The sequence below is a fragment of the Panonychus citri genome, unplaced genomic scaffold (genome assembly GCF_014898815.1).
Source record: "Panonychus citri isolate SS breed McGregor unplaced genomic scaffold, ASM1489881v1 Contig00030, whole genome shotgun sequence".
Classification (NCBI taxonomy): Eukaryota; Metazoa; Arthropoda; class Arachnida; order Trombidiformes; family Tetranychidae; genus Panonychus; species Panonychus citri.
Window position 1 is genome coordinate 29,122 of NW_026515435.1, and position 18,248 is coordinate 47,369.

Below are 18,248 nucleotides of genomic sequence, written 5' to 3' on the forward strand. Positions count from 1 at the left end.
ACCTTGTCTCTAAATTGACTAATTGTGATAGCTTGTCAATTGATTATTTTGTCTGATTGGATAGATGATCAACTTTTTTTTTGCTCGCTATTCTCAACATCGACTAACCAATAATATGATCAATGATTATCATTTACGGTTAATTAACTGAAATATCAAACTTTTCATTTTACAATTAAGTAAATTGTAGCTTTTAATCATTGGTAATTTGAGCTGTAAATGATTTATTATGCTGATTGGGAATTAATACTAATTGTAGGATTGAAATTCATTCAATCTGAAAGTATTACTACTTGAATACATAGGAAAAACTTTCGATAGTAACGATTGTGGACTCGAAATCGTCGATCATAAATTGAGTGAACAGTTCATACTCTTGTCTTTGGTAATAGTTTGATTCAAATGGAAATTTAGATTTTTTTTCTGTTCGAAAATAGTCTGAGTGTGTTAGAACTTTTCTTTTCGAGATGTTTGGTATATTCGAGAAATCGAGTTAATTGTAAATGTTCAATGGAAAGTTCTGACCTTTAGAACCACCGTTATGATGAATTTTAGATCTAATTGTAAACATTTCTTAGAAAATGGTAATTAACTAAATAACTACGCAGAGATGAAGTTAATTTCACAGTTAATTTAGTAATCACAATTATGGGCTTGCTAAATTAATAACTGAGAAATTAGATCTCAATCCCTTATGAAAAGTTAATTATTTGAGTAACTACGAGTTAGAAACTTGATTAACTTTGATTTTTGTATAGAGTTTGTTTTTTAATTTGCTTAAATGAAACACAAATGATCAGTTGTACTAATAATAATTAACTGATTGTTATGATTATATCACAGTTTTTACCGTTACGTTTACTTGATCTCTATTATATTTATTCAACCTTTTCAAAGTGTCTCAACCATGTTAATGTTTACTTATAATAGTAAAACATTTTCCGCTTTACCTCATCTATTATCATCCTCATCATCCTCATCATCTTCATAACTATCATCTAGATGATGATCAAGATTAAATTGTGATCAGAATGATGATAACAATGATGATGATTATAAGGAAGAGACATTTATTTGTTTCTTAACCCCAAACAATTATCTTAACTATTTAAGTTTTTCATGTTGATTGTTTCAAAACATTTAATCAACACTATTTACCTTAAACATTATTCAAACAATTAAAAGTTATCTTGATCTTAACTATCATCGATAATTGTGATTACCAGTAATCAATACTTTCAATACAATACAATTAACTTGTTTACTTGACCTTCTCAGTGAATATCTGATGACCATTTGATATTGAAAACTATTGATATTGAATAAGATATGATTCTTATTTAAATTGTTAACAATCAAGACAATTCAATTTTGATTGATTGATTGGTATTCATTGTCTATGATTAGTAAATTGTGAATTATGATAAATAAACATACCCAGTTGATGATGATGATGATTATATGGAGATGATGATTGTGATGGTTGATTGTTAATTTGATTATTATTATCAAGTGTGATGACCTTAACTTGTTGTTGTTTTTGTTGATAAAAATTGACAATTTAAATTCATGGTGAAATTGTTGGTGTGGTGGTTAATAATTAAGGTGTAAAAAACATTAAATCACGAAGATGAAACTTAAAAGATGATCAAATTGTTGTTTAATGATGTGATTATGTGATTATGGTGTTGAAAGGGTGGTGATGATGATGATGATGATTAAATCCATGAAATAATAATCATAATCATAAAAAAAAAACAATCAGTCCAAGATTATAATCAACAAAAAGGTGCCAAGGTTGTTAGGGTAAAGGAAAACATGTATAATATGATTATTATTATGGTAAAACAATTTACTGATTGTTGTGATGGACAAATTATAGGGATGATAATTTAAAGGATTATTTTAATTTGATCCGATGGTGAAATTTAAATTGCTGGGAGTTGTGATAATATAACTTTTTTTGTACTTTTAAGGATTCTCTTTAATGTTTTACCTGATCAGGTATGATTAACAGTCGTTTATCAAATACTAACTAAATCAAATGATCAACTTATTATTTATTATTCATCAATAATATTTATTAACAATTGTGATCAACAATTAGGTCAAGGTTTACTATCGACCTGTTGTAACAAAAAAGTGTTAAATGTTAAGGTTAAGGGTGGGTATTTAAAGGTGTGTTAATGATTAGTATTATTGGTAAAGATTAAGGAAGAGAGAGAGAGAGAGAGAGAGAGAGAGAGAGAGAGGAGAAAAAATCGAATTTGCTGATTAATTATGTGAGAATATATTTATTCTTGGTTGATTATTATTAGTCTTGTTATCGAGAATTATTTTATGTGTATATACTTTTCCATGAACCAGAGTCATTAATTCCCTTGGGAAATCTCCATTTCCATTGATTCTTTTATAGAATTTGATATATATTTATGTCCACCGATATAAAAAGAGCGGAAATTTAATAATAATGACAAAAAAAAGATAAAGTTTCACGAATTTGGGACAAGTTTCCAATTCGACTTTAATGCTGCCATCTGGTGACTTTCGAACTCATTATTAGATTTTCGAAAGACTAATAACTATTCGGGTTGACCAATAGGTGTCACTACTATTCACTACTTTCGTTTTCTTTTTTTTCTTTGTCGATATTGAATTTAATTGTTTCAAAGGTCTAAACGAATCTGTGATCCATTCTTTATTCAAATTTATTCATCAAATTGTCCCAAGGTAAATTGTCAAATCAATTAATTAGATTAACTATATTACCTTACAAAATGTCTTCGTTTCTTTGAATCTTTGGGTTAATAATAATAAAGAAAGTGAACAAGTGGTGTCATCTAGTGTTTCGATTTACAACTAGAATTGGGTCTTTCTTTTTCTCTTTCTTTTTTATTGTCGCAATCTCTTTGTTTACATTTTATCTTTTGTTATTTTTCTTCCCAATTTCTGTTTATTTATTTCTCTGTGTGAGAATTAAATTGTTTCATTTTTACTTAAATTAATAATTTTCTCTCCAATCTAACCAGTCTCTCTGTTTCTCCCTCACTCTTTATGTATTTATCGATAAAAGTGTAATAACCATGGCACAAAGTGTTCCCTGTTCATCATCATTTTTACTTAGACAACAATTTGATGATATTATTGAAGAAGTTGAATCTCACCATGAATCTCATTCCCATGAGAGTGATATCATTTCAATGCCCGACATTGACTATCCAATTATGGAACAGATAACAATCCGTGGTAACGGTAATATGACCCTTTTCGGCCTATCAAATACATTCTCCAATGAATATCCAACCAGTTTAATTGGTAAAGTTTCAAGGGAAGAATTTGAAGGAACCATTAACCGAGTTAACAATCTATTGAAAAGTCACCATTCAATTAATGCTCGTCTTCTTTTGGTTGGATGTTTATGCTGTTGCTGTTCATTTGGTTGCTCTCTCCTTTGGCCTACCCTTGCACTATCCAAACGAACAAGAAGCGCTCTAGAGAAACTATTGTACAGTGAAAATAATCGATTATATCACAAATTGGGCCTTAATTGGAAATTGGGAAAGAAAGATGTCACAATAACAATTCTTTCATGGATTACGTTCTCATCATTGAATTTCTACCTAAATATCATATTTATCTACCCGATTGATTGACTTTTTCTCTTCCTCTCCCAGTCATCGGTATATCGATAGATATTACCTGTTGAACTACATCTCTCCTCTCTCTCTCTCTCTCTTTCACCATCGTTTGACCCTCATCATCAACAATCATCCAGTAGTAGTCACAAGAGCAGCAAGAAATCAACAACAACAACAACAACAACAAACCACCAACAACATTATGTGACTAGCAACAGGTTTTGCTTTCCCTACCTTTCACCTTAATTTGACTTAATTTCTAAAAAGGTAATTGTTAATTTAGAAAAAAAATCTTCTCTCCTTAAACAAGGAGAATAGAAAATTATCAACACGATGAACCTAAACCTTAATCTTTCCTCTAAAAAAAATCAAGATCTTCAGGTAGTTAGAAGAGAAGAAAGAAAGTAAATTCTACCCACAATCAAAATGGCTTCTGTTTGACTTTTTTTCTCTTCTTCTTATTGTTCTTTTCTCTTTCTTTCTCTCTCGTCATCATCATCTTTTCATTATATTATTTCTCATTCATTCATTTTCTCACTAACTTTTTTCTCTCTCTCTCTCCCTTTTTATCTTTTTCTAGCTTCTTGCTGTGCACTTGATCTCATCATTGATTTCATCATCTCAATCATCCTCTTCATCTCCTTCAATCAATCAAGGTATCGGACCATGTCAATAGAATTGATGTATTTATATATATATCATTAATATGGTTCATTCGGTGCAAACTTGGAACTGGAATCCATCTTAAATTGCAAGATAAAATACGAGTTTCCATCATCATCATCATCCCTATCACCATCACCATCATCATCTTCATCATCATCATCTGAAAATATTGTTTACCGTTATATTTTTTTTTCTTCGTCTTCCCTCTTCTTCGGTTCATTGCCACTGATTTACCTCTTTAAAATTGATTTAATTAATTCACAATCCATCGATAATTTTTGCTTATTCATTTAAAACGTTAGCTGTTTATTGGTAATTTTTTTTTCCTCGCTTGAGCCTTTAAGCCATCGCATGTATATATAAATATATACTATTTATATATTTACCTGTTGTATTCATCCAAAAGATCAGCTTAATTTTCAACTGTATCTAAATCACAAATCATTTTAATTTCCCAAATCATTCAATCATCCATTGATAAAAATTGTACACTAAATATATTTATATTTCAACCATCAGAATTGTTAATCAATTCAAAGTTTTACCAATACGTAGTAATCATGATTCAAACTGAGTAAATGATAACACTAATTTCCAGTCTAATAATTATCCTCTTAGTTGAAGACAAAAAAAACGATTTTCTCTCTCTCTCTCTTAATTACAGATTCAACAGGTAGATTATTATTTTATCCTGAAAAGAGAGAGAGAGAGAAAAAAAATCAAGAAACAATCATAATCGTTGACAATTAAGTTAACAAAAGTATATTTCGATTTGGTGTATAATCAAAATCGCAGAGCAAACAAACAAACCAGCGCAAAGAAAAAGTTGAAAATAATAATTAGTTAAGAAAAAGTTTCGACTGTATTTTAGAATTACCAACAATTACAACTCATAAAATATAATTTAATTCGTATGGTAATTAAATTGTAATATAATTAAGTTTTAATGGATGACAGAGATGGAGAGATAATTAGTATGAAATTAAAGGAAAAGTCATTCACATTTACAGTTAGTAAACGACAATTGAAATTTGCGACTTTGGGTTAAGGTAATTTTTTGTTTTTTCTTCTGAGCTCAGTTAATGATAACAATCAACTGATTACAGTAACAATTGTACGGTACAATTGATAAACGTCAAGGGAATGAAGTGAGAAGAAAATAAAAGAAAATATCTTATTCAATTTCTCTCTCTCTCTCTCTCTTCTACAAATGCTAAACCTTTTCTTTCTTTTCCTCGTCATCATCGTCGCTCTCTTAGAAAGCACCTATTATACGTGCTGTGTGGTGAACACATACCTTTCTCTCTCTCTCTCTCTCTCTTCTCTCTCGATTTGACTCACTCAATTCTGAATCTATGTTTTAGGTCGAGTTAACGGACTGTTGAAATTGTTCATGTTCATACACATCAAACATACACTCACACAATATAACAGCGATCTTGAAGCCCGTTTCTTCATCTTCTCTCTCTCTCTCTCTCTTTACCTGTTCAACTCCTTTTCATCATCTTTCTCTTTCTTTCTTTACCTGTTACTCATTCACTTGTTTACACTCAGTTTTCTCTCAGTTCTCAGGTAAGGATATTGAAAGTGTTTTGAAGTTTAACCCAAGTAAGATGTCAAACATATATTGATTTAAATCCATTAATATATAATTCCAACAGTTGAAACATTGGGTCGATTATCGGTATAATTATTACTTGATAAGGGTTAATGAATTTATGATTTGGTGAAACATTCTTCATTGACAAAAATATGAAAATAAGTAAATTATTTTTGCTAATTGAACATTTCAAGTTTTCTTTTCTTTAAAGAGTCTAAATTGTCACATCTTATCGGTAACATTTATCCTAATCAAAGTGATTAAATAAAATAGAAAAACCTTGAAACTGTTATCGGTTTTCATGTTGGCTAGATAATTTGATTATCAGGGTTAAATTTATATGAAGAAAAATCAAACATTAGTCACCAAGAGTCTAAACCAATGGATTTAGATAAAGTTAATCGTACTCACTTGATTATAATTGACTCATCTTGATGATTAACTAATGACATTTCAGGAAATTTAACTTAATTTGACCAGTTTCTGGTCCGTGTCTCGTTTAAATTGACATTTTCATCGAGGTGAATCGAAATCTTGGTGTCATGTATGATGCTGGTGGTGAATCAACAGAAAAGTTGATAGCACAATTAACTGTCCCAATTAATAATCCAACAATATTACAATTACAATGAGTCTTGAAGTGGAACCTGAACAATAAACAAAACGCAGAAAATTACCACGAAAAACAGAATAATTCAGGCTCGGGTCAGTTACCTTCATTTTCAATTGATTTTCTATTGTCTTGAAAACACCAACAGTTAAGGAGAAAGAGAATAAGAATCGATGGATTGGAACCATAATTCTGCAATTAAGATGAGCAAAAATTAAATGATTTGATTACTTCCCACCAATAAGTTTAAATTAATTTCTGATATTTAACATTTAACATAAACTATTAACTAATCAAAATTGATTGAACAAAATTTTACTGTATTACTGTTGGAACAAGATTGTTAATCATAATTAGTTCTCGAAATCGTTTATCTTTCTCCTTCTCTTTTCGTACCTCGTTAGCCCAATTTATGTTGATTGTTGTTCCCTTGATAAATTAATTGTCACTGATAAAGTTATCGATTCAATTTATCATTAACTAAGAAACAATTGATCTTTCAACCAGTTTGTGTTACGCTCGTGTTATTAATTTTGGTGATACGAATTAAGCTTTTGCATAATATTTGGGACATTCAAAGTTCAGGCAAAAAAGTTAATTGTGATGCTTAAAGTTTCTCAATTGTCTGAAAATCTCTATTGATTTCATTTCTATTTGATAATTAAAAGCATAGAAATTGTTGACTAAATCTTGGTTTCCATTTCCAAGTACCCATTGTTATTCTGACCAGTGCTGATGTTCATGTCAACTGAGTCTGTTCATCAGTTAATCTTGAACCGTTCATTTAATTTACAATTCTTGATCTCATGATTAAAATTCACCTAAAATAGAAGCTTGATTTATTCATTGATCAGATTAGATTTACCATGAAAAAAGTTGCATCGAGTTAATATCGGCGATAACTATTTGTGAGATTAAATCAGACAACATGATCACAAAACCTGAACAACGATTGTTTGTAAACTAATCAATTAATCCATCAGATTTCAGAGATTAGTTTTTGCCCGGAACCTTTTGAAAGATTGTCTATCTATCGATTTTGAGTCTCTCATCTGTTGTCAAATGGAGCAACAATGGATCTTCAATCAGATATCAGTCGATACTTGGGTTTCGATAGTATCGGTTTAGTGTTTTGTGTACGAATGAAAATCTTGTGTTTTTGTATCTTATTAACTGATTGACTGGTTCACTGGACATCGACTATGGACATTTCCCCAAGTTCTACACCGACACCTTCTCGCAAGTCGCGTCGCCGGTCAGAATCTTTTCCCTCAGTTCACCCACAACAAGAATAAAGCTCTAGAAGAAGATGAAAAATGGCGAACTTGGTATTGGCCATGAAATCCCAGTTAAACAAGGTTTTCTCTACAAGAGAGTAAAAGCCTTTGAACAAGGATTGGAAGAAATGGGTCAAGTAGAGATGGATACCTGACTTGTCATTCGACCCTCCAGGATTACCAAAGTGAAGCTCAAGGTAAAACATTCCCTTAAACACACAACAGTCAAAATCAGGACAGAAACCGAGAGGGTCAAGACCAACACAAGGTAGTATTGGACCTTCCAGTTTAATTGAATCTACCTCAGTTATTTAGAAAGTGATCTCAGTAGTCTTCATATATGTTCAGGTAATCAATTGATTCTCACCCATTTTGAGACGGAGTTTAATCATGTTGTGTTTCTTTTGCTCTTAATTAGCTATAGAAAGTGATAAGCTTTCAGGTGCCAATTCCTCTTTCGGAAAGGAATCAACTCATCACAAGAAACGTCATCGTCGAAGTAAAAGCAACAATAAGCAAAACGGTGAAGGTGTTGATGATTCTTATGGTTATGAATTCATCATTGTTTCTCTTGACAATAAACAATGGCATTTCGAAGCATCAAGTTTCGATGAACGAGAAGAATGGGTGACAAAGATCGAGGAAGAGATTTTGAACAGTCTACAGGAAATGGAAAGTGACAAATCTAAATACCGTATTAGTGGTATTTCTGATCGAGCTTCTGTACAAACGATACGTGAGGTTGCCGGAAATTCCCATTGCGTTGATTGCAATAAACCAAGTATGAAGATGATTATTTTACTCTTTTGCTTCGCCAGCAAATAGCTAATCATTTTTACCTTTTGTATCTCTCATCGTTTTTACCATTTTTCTCTCGGTTTAGATCCTGATTGGACTAGTTTCAATTTGGGTGCATTGATATGTATCGAATGCTCTGGAATTCATCGTAATTTAGGAACGCACATATCCCGTGTTCGCTCATTGGATTTAGATGATTGGCCGTGAGTAATTATCTTTTTTATGGATTATCCCTTGTTTTCACAATTTAGCTCATTAAGATGGTTCCTTTGTTGATCAAAAGGTTTCGATATTTTCTCAGAAAACAATCAAATGAATTGTTTTCTTATAGTCAATGGCTCATAGGGAATTGATTATCATTCTTTTATTTTTATATTCATCTTTAGTTTAGTAAAACATGAGTTTCGAGTAGCTTGATTGTGGAAATTAATTTAATTAACACAATCTCCCTTTTTGAACGAGGTGATAGGATCATTGATTTATGAAAATTTCATCTTCAATCGCCTTATGTAACATTCAATAGATTGATTTGGAATCAATCTATTGAATCAATTTAATAATATTGAACCAAGAACAAATAAGTCCATTGAGTGATTTCTTAATTAACTTGACCAACAATTTAACTCTCGTCATGTAAATTTATCCCATTTAACGTTAGTTATTGAAACATTTCAACTCAAGATTTTGATTTTCAAATTAAAGTTGACCAATTTTAAGCCTTGGGACTCAGACGAGAATATCAAATTATTATCTCATTGAACTGTGATATTTTTCGTCTAATCAAATTGAGTTGATTGAATTAATGAATAGAATATTCAAGCAGATTAACTATTAGCCTAATAAGCTTGTTGTCCTCTTACCTGCAAGATTATCTTTTTGTTTCAAGTTTTAAAAATGGAACCTTTTTATCTCAATTTCTGATCAAATAAAATCAATATTTACTTTTCTTCATTCGCCCTCAGGCCTGGACATGTTAGTGTAATGAAATCCTTAGGAAATTCCATAACTAATAGTATTTACGAACATAACATTGGAGGTTTAACCAAGCCAACTGCTTCGTCTTCGAGAGATGAGAAAGAAAGATGGATTCGCAGTAAATACGAAAAGAAAGAGTTTCTTGCTCCATTAGACTCACCTGATAGCATCAAGCAACAACTTTTATACTATATCTCTAACAGCAATGTACCGAGTGTCGCTAAAGTTTTGGCTCATTTACCATCTCCAGATCAAGTAAACTCGCCAATTCAACCATCCGATGGTAAATATCCAATTCACATCGCTGCAACTATTGGATCTCTTGCAATTGTACAATTACTTATCTGGGTAAGTTGTGTAATAATATTGAATCATTGACAAACGATTGAATTGATGAAACTAACCAAGGCTCTCGTGTTTATCATTATTAATAAACTGTTTTCATTTTGTTCTAGCACAATGCTAAAGCAGATGCGATTGACCGTTATGGACAGACAGCTTTATATTATGCCCGATTGAATGGGCATCAAGACATTGCCGATCTTCTCATACAGCATGGTGGCTACTCCACATCACGAAATACTATGAACGGATCGCACATTAAGAGACGTCCAAGGCTCTCGGCTATGGGATCATCAGCGCTAGATGTGTTCGATACACTTCCTGCCAGTATTATTTGACTTTCGTGTACATAATATGCCTCTTGAAAGAGAGTCTTTTCATCTCCCCCGTTATCTTCCAAAACTCCTGTCCATTTTCCAGTTTTCTCAACTTTCTCGTTATCTTTGTACATACACAGAGCTATAATATACACACACACACACATTTAAAAGAAGAGGCATTTTGGTTATGCACTCTTTTAAGATTTAGATTATCATTCAACAATTAGATTATTTCCTTTTTATCTGAACAGACACACACACACACACACACCACCACCAACCCTTCTTTGTGTGTTGAAATATGATTAAAGAGAACCAGGGAATCTTTTTTAGAGTCATGTAAATATAGTAGATTAGAATTGTTGTTCTGCGATCTCATCCTGAGAAGAGCGAAAGGTTTTTCATTTCAAACAAAAAAGTCCATCAACTAAAATAGGAACAAAACAAAAACAGCAATCGAAACATTCCGAAGGTTTATTGACGACAAATTAGTTAATTGATCTGTTGATCTGTCAAAAATAATGACAATTACAATTCATCTTTACCTCTATCACATTAATTTTTTCACTTCTCTTCGTTTTCATCAGATGATCATCAAATCACATCATAATCAACACTCCAGCTTAATTGTTTCACTAATTGTTGAGTATTCGTTGTAAATTTAACAAACATTTTTTTATCTCATTCCACCTCCGATGTTGGAATACTTTTTGTTAATTATCGTCTATTGATTATAATTATTATTTATTGATTAATTTGATTATGAAGGAACAAAAGATGAAGATGAAAAAATTTAGATTTACTGCAAGGCAACTATTACTATTTGATCCACTTAATTATATTCAAATCAAATTACAAACAAACAAATGTACCAAAACTAATTACACCAAAGAAATGGGTCTCATTCAAATTAATTAATTAATGATCTGTTGAAAACATCAAACAATTAAACCAAGATTACATTCGACTTAATTTATAAATTCTGTAACTTATTATTATTATTAATAATATCTCAGCGCCCAAAGACTGGCTATAAACCATATACATTAATTAAATATCGTTCTTATTTAATTGTAGTTGTTTCACTTTCCTACTGATTGATTCATCTGCTCAATGAAACAGATTAACCAGTAAAGCAACTTTGATTTGATGAAGGCAGTTAACTTTCACTCGATAGATGAATTTGCATAAAAAATTATTTTATTGTTTTATTCTTAAGGTTATTGCAATAAACGTATTATAAAATGTGCAATTTAGCTGATTCAGTTTGATATCAATGATTAATCAGGTTGAAGTTTCTGATTGTTGCTTTACTTGGGTCAAGATTATCATTAGAATTGATTGTGGTGTATTGAGTGAGACTACATTTTTAATCTACATATACATGTATAGCTGTAATAGTGAACGAAAAGATCACCTACTGAACTGAGAGTCAATAATTTACAACAATTGTATTGATACATACAGTAAATTCTCGCTTGTTGCATAAAAATGTTCTGTAAGTTCATAGTTAACTCTCAATAAACTATTCACCACCTTGTCTTCTCAAGACTCCAAGAGCTCCATGTTGGAAATGTTACATCGCTGGAAGACCAACACAATTCCATTGGTATGATCACTGTCCCTTCGCTGCTGATCAAGAAGATCAAAGTACCAATGATGACCAAGCTGATACCCCCTACTAATCAAGTCCATCAAACTGGTGATGTGACTGGTTATATTCAAATTGACTGAATTATGCTGATAATTCCCTCCGTTTAATCATGAGGGTGGGATGTAATGTAAAGTCAACTTTTGGAAGAGAAACCAAAGGATAAGAAATCCTCTTTCTCATCTTTTTTTTATTTCTTTCTTTTCGTTTTCTCTTACTTTTTCTTACTTTTGAAATTAATTTCTCCCTCTTTCTCATCCTACTAATTATTGACTAAAAGTCACTGTCATTGTTGATTTTGATTGTAATAATAATCAATCGGTTTTAGATTTGATCTTTGATCAGAGATGATTCTGATTCTAGAAATTGAATAATTCTTATTATTCTAATGATAATAAAGATTAAGTCCTGGTCAAATTAATATTTGATTTAATTGTTTCCTTTTCAGAATTTCTCTTATTTGGTTATGTTCCCATGGAAGTGAATTAAATTTGATGGTCATATCAACAATTATTAACCTTAATTATTACCTTAATTTACTTAATTAATCAAAATCATTTCATTTAATCATCAACATCATCAATTTACTGGAATTCAAATTTTTCCCATTGAGTTAACACAGAGACTCATCATAATCACCCAACTTTTTGCTTAATCTTTTGATTAGAATTATTGTAAAATGTGAAATAATATTTAACCTACTTGATCAGAGTTTAAACATTAATAAAGGGTATATATCACCCAAAATCGACTTTCGTAAAACTTAAAATAAGGTCACAATTCTGATAGAACACATCAAAAACAATGTTTTGTCTAATCAAAACTTCTAAAATGTGTTCGGCCACAATTGCCGTTCTCGAAATATCATCGAAAAACAGTTTAAGCTTCGACGGCAATTGACCTTATTTTAAGTTTTACGAAAGTCGATTTTGCGTGATACTTTAATATAAAAAAGATTGTAATTTAAATAGTAAATTGTAACAATTAAGGTGACTAATTGTAAAATCCTCAATTAGTAAATCAGTAAATTAGTTAATTAGTTAACTAGAATATTAATCACAATTAAACAACAATGATTAATAAGTAAGTTAAATTAAAGGATTAATATGAATGACAATTTAGTAATTGATAATGGATTCTAAATCTTAATGAAACTAAATTAAATGATTAAATGTTGAATTAAATAAGACGCAATTGATTAATTGTTCAACAAAATGATCCATGATTTTCAACAAGAATAATCAAACTTATATCAGTTTTAAGACTATATGACTAGATGACTTTGACAATATATTGACTTGATCTTCAACTAAATTTAGTGCTTCTATATAGTGGTTCATTAATTATAGTAAAAGAATAAAGTCTCATAAAGAACACACTATAAGTACTCACACGTAGCTAGAGTCTTAATTTTTTCATGATAATACTCCATACCATATTCATATATAAAAATTAAGTAAAAGACATTAGTATGCATATACGAAAACTTCATTTTACCCACAGAGCTCTATGGCAAAATCCAACTTTGAAGCCCTGTATCTCAGGAACTAGATCTTTCCTCAATTCCACACTCGCACATAATATGTAGTTTGACATGAGCTATACGTACAAAAAATTTCAGGTCTCTAAACGTGCGGACCTAATCCGAAGTCCAGCCCAATCTCGACACTTTACTATAGTTAATTGAAACTTTCTGGGTGGAAAAGAATCAATCTCGACCCTTTCCAATTGTTAATTGAAACTTTCTGGGAGTAAAAAATTCAATTTCGACCCTTTTCAATAGTTAATTGGAACTTTCTGGGTGTAAAAAAGAATCAATCTCGACCCTTTACTATAGTTAATTGAAACTTTCTGGGTGGAAAAGAATCAATCTCGACCCATTCCAATAGTTAATTAAAACACTTTGGGTGTAAAAAACTCGATCTCGACCCCTTGAGGTGGTTGTTTGAAGCTTTCTGGGTGAAAAAGAATCAATCTCGACCCTTTACTATAGTTAATTGAAACTTTCTGGGTGGAAAAGAATCAATCTCGACCCATTCCAATAGTTAATTAAAACACTTTGGGTGTAAAAAACTCAATCTCGACCCTTTGAGATGGTTGTTTGAAACTTTCTGGGTTCAAAAGAATCAATCTCGACCCTTTACTATAGTTAATTAAAACTTTCTGGGTGGAAAAGAATCAATCTCGACCCTTTTCTATGGTTAATTGAAACTTCTGGGTGTAAAAACTCGATCCTTTTGAGGTGGTTGTTTGAAGCTTTCTGGGTGAAAAAGAATCAATCTCGACACTTTACTATAGTTAATTGAAACTTTCTGGGTGTAAAAAGCTCAATCTCGACACTTTACTATAGTTAATTGAAACTTTCTGGGTGAAAAAGAATCAATCTCGACCCTTTACTATAGTTAATTGAAACTTTCTGGGTGGAAAAGAATCAATCTCGACCCTTTTCAATAGTTAATTAAACACTTTGTAAAACTCAATCTCGACCCTTTGAGGTGGTTGATTGAAACTTTCTGGGTGAAAAAGAATCAATCTCGACCCTTTACTATAGTTAATTGAAACTTTCTGGGTGGAAAAGAATCAATCTCGACCCTTTACTATAGTTAATTGAAACTTTGGGTGCAAAGAATCAATCTCGACCCTTTCAATAGTTATAAAGCAAAAGCTCACAACTATGAAAGTTGAGATGAAAAAGTTAATATCTGATTTGGAGAAAAAGGATTCGGCCGTCTGAAGAAATGGATAAGATCTTTCAGTATCAGTCCTCGGTTGTTCACCAGCAGCAACTCGAATAAAAGGTTTCGGAAAGTTGTTCCAAATTAATTAAGTTTCCTATTGAAACTGATTTGAGCATCACCATTAAATTAAATTAATCTGCTAATCCAAACAGATTCCCAAAGTTCAAGTTCAGGTAATTAATTTCAGCCATGACGATTACAACTCGTTTTTAATCATAAAAATAATTAATTTATTGATTATTTGGTTGTCTCCAATGTCCAATCAACTTTAAGCGTTTACAACGAGAAGTAAAAAACTTTAACACTAATCAGTTGTTAATTGTTGGTTTGACATTTTAATCCATCTCAATTCAATCAATTCACTAACATCAACCTAATTGTTACTATTAATATCTTTATCATCATCGGAACACTGATCACAATTAAACTAATCAATCAATCGATTGAGATAATAAAGAAAGTTAATTTGCCTCTTTCTGATAATGCTAATTAGTATTAAACTAATACTGATATACAAATCAACTCAATCTAAATTTAATGATCAAGTTATTCTATAGATTGTTTCTCAAAGTTAATTTCACATGAATTAGTGGGTTAAATTAACTCCAATCATCGTCATCATGAAATGAAATTTACCTCAAAAGTCAATCTCGACCCTTTCCAATAGTTAGTTGAAACTTCAGGGTGTAAAACTCAACTCGACACTTTACTATAGTTAATTGAAACTTTTGGGTGGAAAAGAATCAATCACGACCCTTTTCAATAGTTAATTGAAACTTTCTGGGTGTAGAAAGAATCAATCTCACCCTTTACTATAGATTGAAACTTTCTGGGTGAAAAGAATCAATCTCGACCCTTTCAATAGTTATAAAAGCAAAAGCTCACAACTATGAAAGTTGAGATGAAAAGTTAATATCTGATTTGGAGAAAATAAGGATCGGCCGTCTGAAGAAATGGATAAGATCTTTCAGTATCAGTCTTCGGTTGTTCACCAGCAGCAACTCATGAATAAAAAGGTTTCGGAAAGTTGTTCCAAATTAATTAAGTTTCCTATTGAATAAACTGATTTGAGCATCACCATTAAATTAAATTAATCTGCTAATCCAAACAGATTCCCAAAGTTCAAGTTCAGGTAATTAATTTCAGCCATGACGATTACAACTCGTTTTTAATCATAAAAATAATTAATTTATTGATTATTTGGTTGTCTCCAATGTCCAATCAACTTAAGCGTTTACAATGAGAAGTAAAAACTTTTAACACTAATCAGTTGTTAATTGTTGGTTTGACATTTAATCCATCTCAATTCAATCAATTCACTAACATCAACCTAATTGTTACTATTAATATCTTTATCATCATCGGAACACTGATCACAACTAAACTAATCAATCAACTGATTGATAATAAAGAAAGTTAATTTGCCTCTTTCTGATAATGCTAATTAGTATTAAACTAATACTGATATACAATCAACTCAATCTAAATTTAATGATCAAGTTATCTTCATAAGATTGTTTCTCAAAGTTAATTTATATGAATTAGTAAATTAACTTCAATCATCGTCATCATGAAATGAAATTTACCTCAAAAGTCAATCTCGACCCTTTCCAATAGTTAGTTGAAACTTTCAGGTGTAAAACTCAACTGACACTTTACTATAGTTAATTGAAACTTTTGGGTGGAAAAGAATCAATCACGACCCTTTCAATAGTTAATTGAAACTCTTCTGGTGTAGAAAGAATCAATCTCTCTACCTTTACTATAGTTAATTGAAACTTTCGTCTGCAAGAATCAATCTCGACACTTTACTATAGTTAATTGAAACTTTGGGTGGAAAAGAATCAATCACGACCTTCTATGGTTAATTGAAACTGGGTAGAAAACTGATCTCACCCTTTGAGATGGTTTTGAAACTTCTGGGTCAAAAGAATCAATCTCGACCCTTTACTATAGTTAACTGTCTTGGGTGGAAAGAATCAATCACGACCCTTTATATAGTTAATTGAAACTTTTGGAAAGAATCAATTCGACCCTTTACTATAGTTAATTGAAACTTTTGGGTGGAAAAGAATCAATCTCGACCCTTTCCAATAGTTAGTTGAAACTTCTGTGGGAAACTCAATCTCGACACTTTACTATGGTTAATTGAAACTTTTGGGTGGAAAAGAATAAATCACGACCCTTTACTATAGTTAATTGAAACTTTCTGGGTGCAAAAGAATCAATCTCGACCCTTTTCAATAGTTAATTAAAACACTTTGGGTGTAAAAACTCAATCTCGACCCTTTGAGGTGGTTGATTGAAACTTTCTGGGTGAAAAGAATCAATCTCCCCTTTACTATAGTTAATTGAAACTTTTGGGTGGAAAGAATCAATCTCGACCTTACTATAGTTAATTGAAACTTTCTGGGTGCAAAGAATCAATCTCACCCTTTCAATAGTTATAAAAGCAAAAGCTCACAACCTATGAAAGTTGAGATGAAAAGTTAATATCTGATTTGGAGAAAATAAGGATCTGGGCCGTCTGGAAATGGATAAGATCTTTCAGTATCAGTCTCGGTTGTTCACCAGCAGCAACTCATGAATAAAAGGTTTCGGAAAGTTGTTCCAAATTAATTAAGTTTCCTATTGAATAAACTGATTTGAGCATCACCATTAAATTAAATTAATCTGCTAATCCAAACAGATTCAAAGTTCAAGTTCAGGTAATTAATTTCAGCCATGACGATTACAACTCGTTTTTAATCATAAAATAATTAATTTATTGATTATTTGTTGTTAACCCAATGTCCAATCAACTTTAAGCGTTTACAACGAGAAGTAAAAACTTTAACACTAATCAGTTGTTAATTGTTGGTTTGACATTTTAACCATCTCAATTCAATCAATTCACTAACATCAACCTAATTGTTACTATTAATATCTTTATCATCATCGGAACACTGATCACAATTAAACTAATCAATCAATCGATTGAGATAATAAAGAAAGTTAATCTGCTCTTTCTGATAATGCTAATTAGTATTAAACTAATACTGATATACAAATCAACTCAATCTAAATTTAATGATCAAGTTATCTCTATAAGATTGTTTCTCAAAGTTAATTTGTTAATTAGTGGGTTAAATTAACTCCAATCATCGTCATCATGAAATGAAATTTACCTCAAAAGTCAATCTCGACCCTTTCCAATAGTTAGTTGAAACTTCAGGTGTAAAACTCAATCTGACACTTTACTATAGTTAATTGAAACTTTGGGTGGAAAAGAATCAATCACGACCCTTTTCAATAGTTAATTGAAACTGGGTGTAAAGAATCAATTCTACCCTTTACTATAGTTAATTGAAACTTCTGGTAAAAGAATCAATCTCGACCCTTTCAATAGTTATAAAAAAAAGCTCACAACTATGAAAGTTGAGATGAAAAGTTAATATCTGATTTGGAGAAAATAAGGATTCGGCCGTCTGAAGAAATGGATAAGATCTTTCAGTATCAGTCTTCGGTTGTTCACCAGCAGCAACTCATGAATAAAAAGGTTTCGGAAAGTTGTTCCAAATTAATTAAGTTTCCTATTGAATAAACTGATTTGAGCATCACCATTAAATTAAATTAATCTGCTAATCCAAACAG

At 31.1% G+C, this 18,248-nt stretch overlaps 2 pseudogenes; both read left to right on the plus strand.

Annotated features, from left to right (window-relative positions):
• Positions 1 to 2,933: 2,933 nt before the first annotated feature.
• Positions 2,934 to 4,848, plus strand: LOC128397388 (cysteine-rich hydrophobic domain-containing protein 2-like; annotated as a pseudogene).
• On the plus strand, positions 4,344 to 11,302 carry LOC128397387 (centaurin-gamma-1A-like; annotated as a pseudogene).
• Positions 11,303 to 18,248: the final 6,946 nt, after the last annotated feature.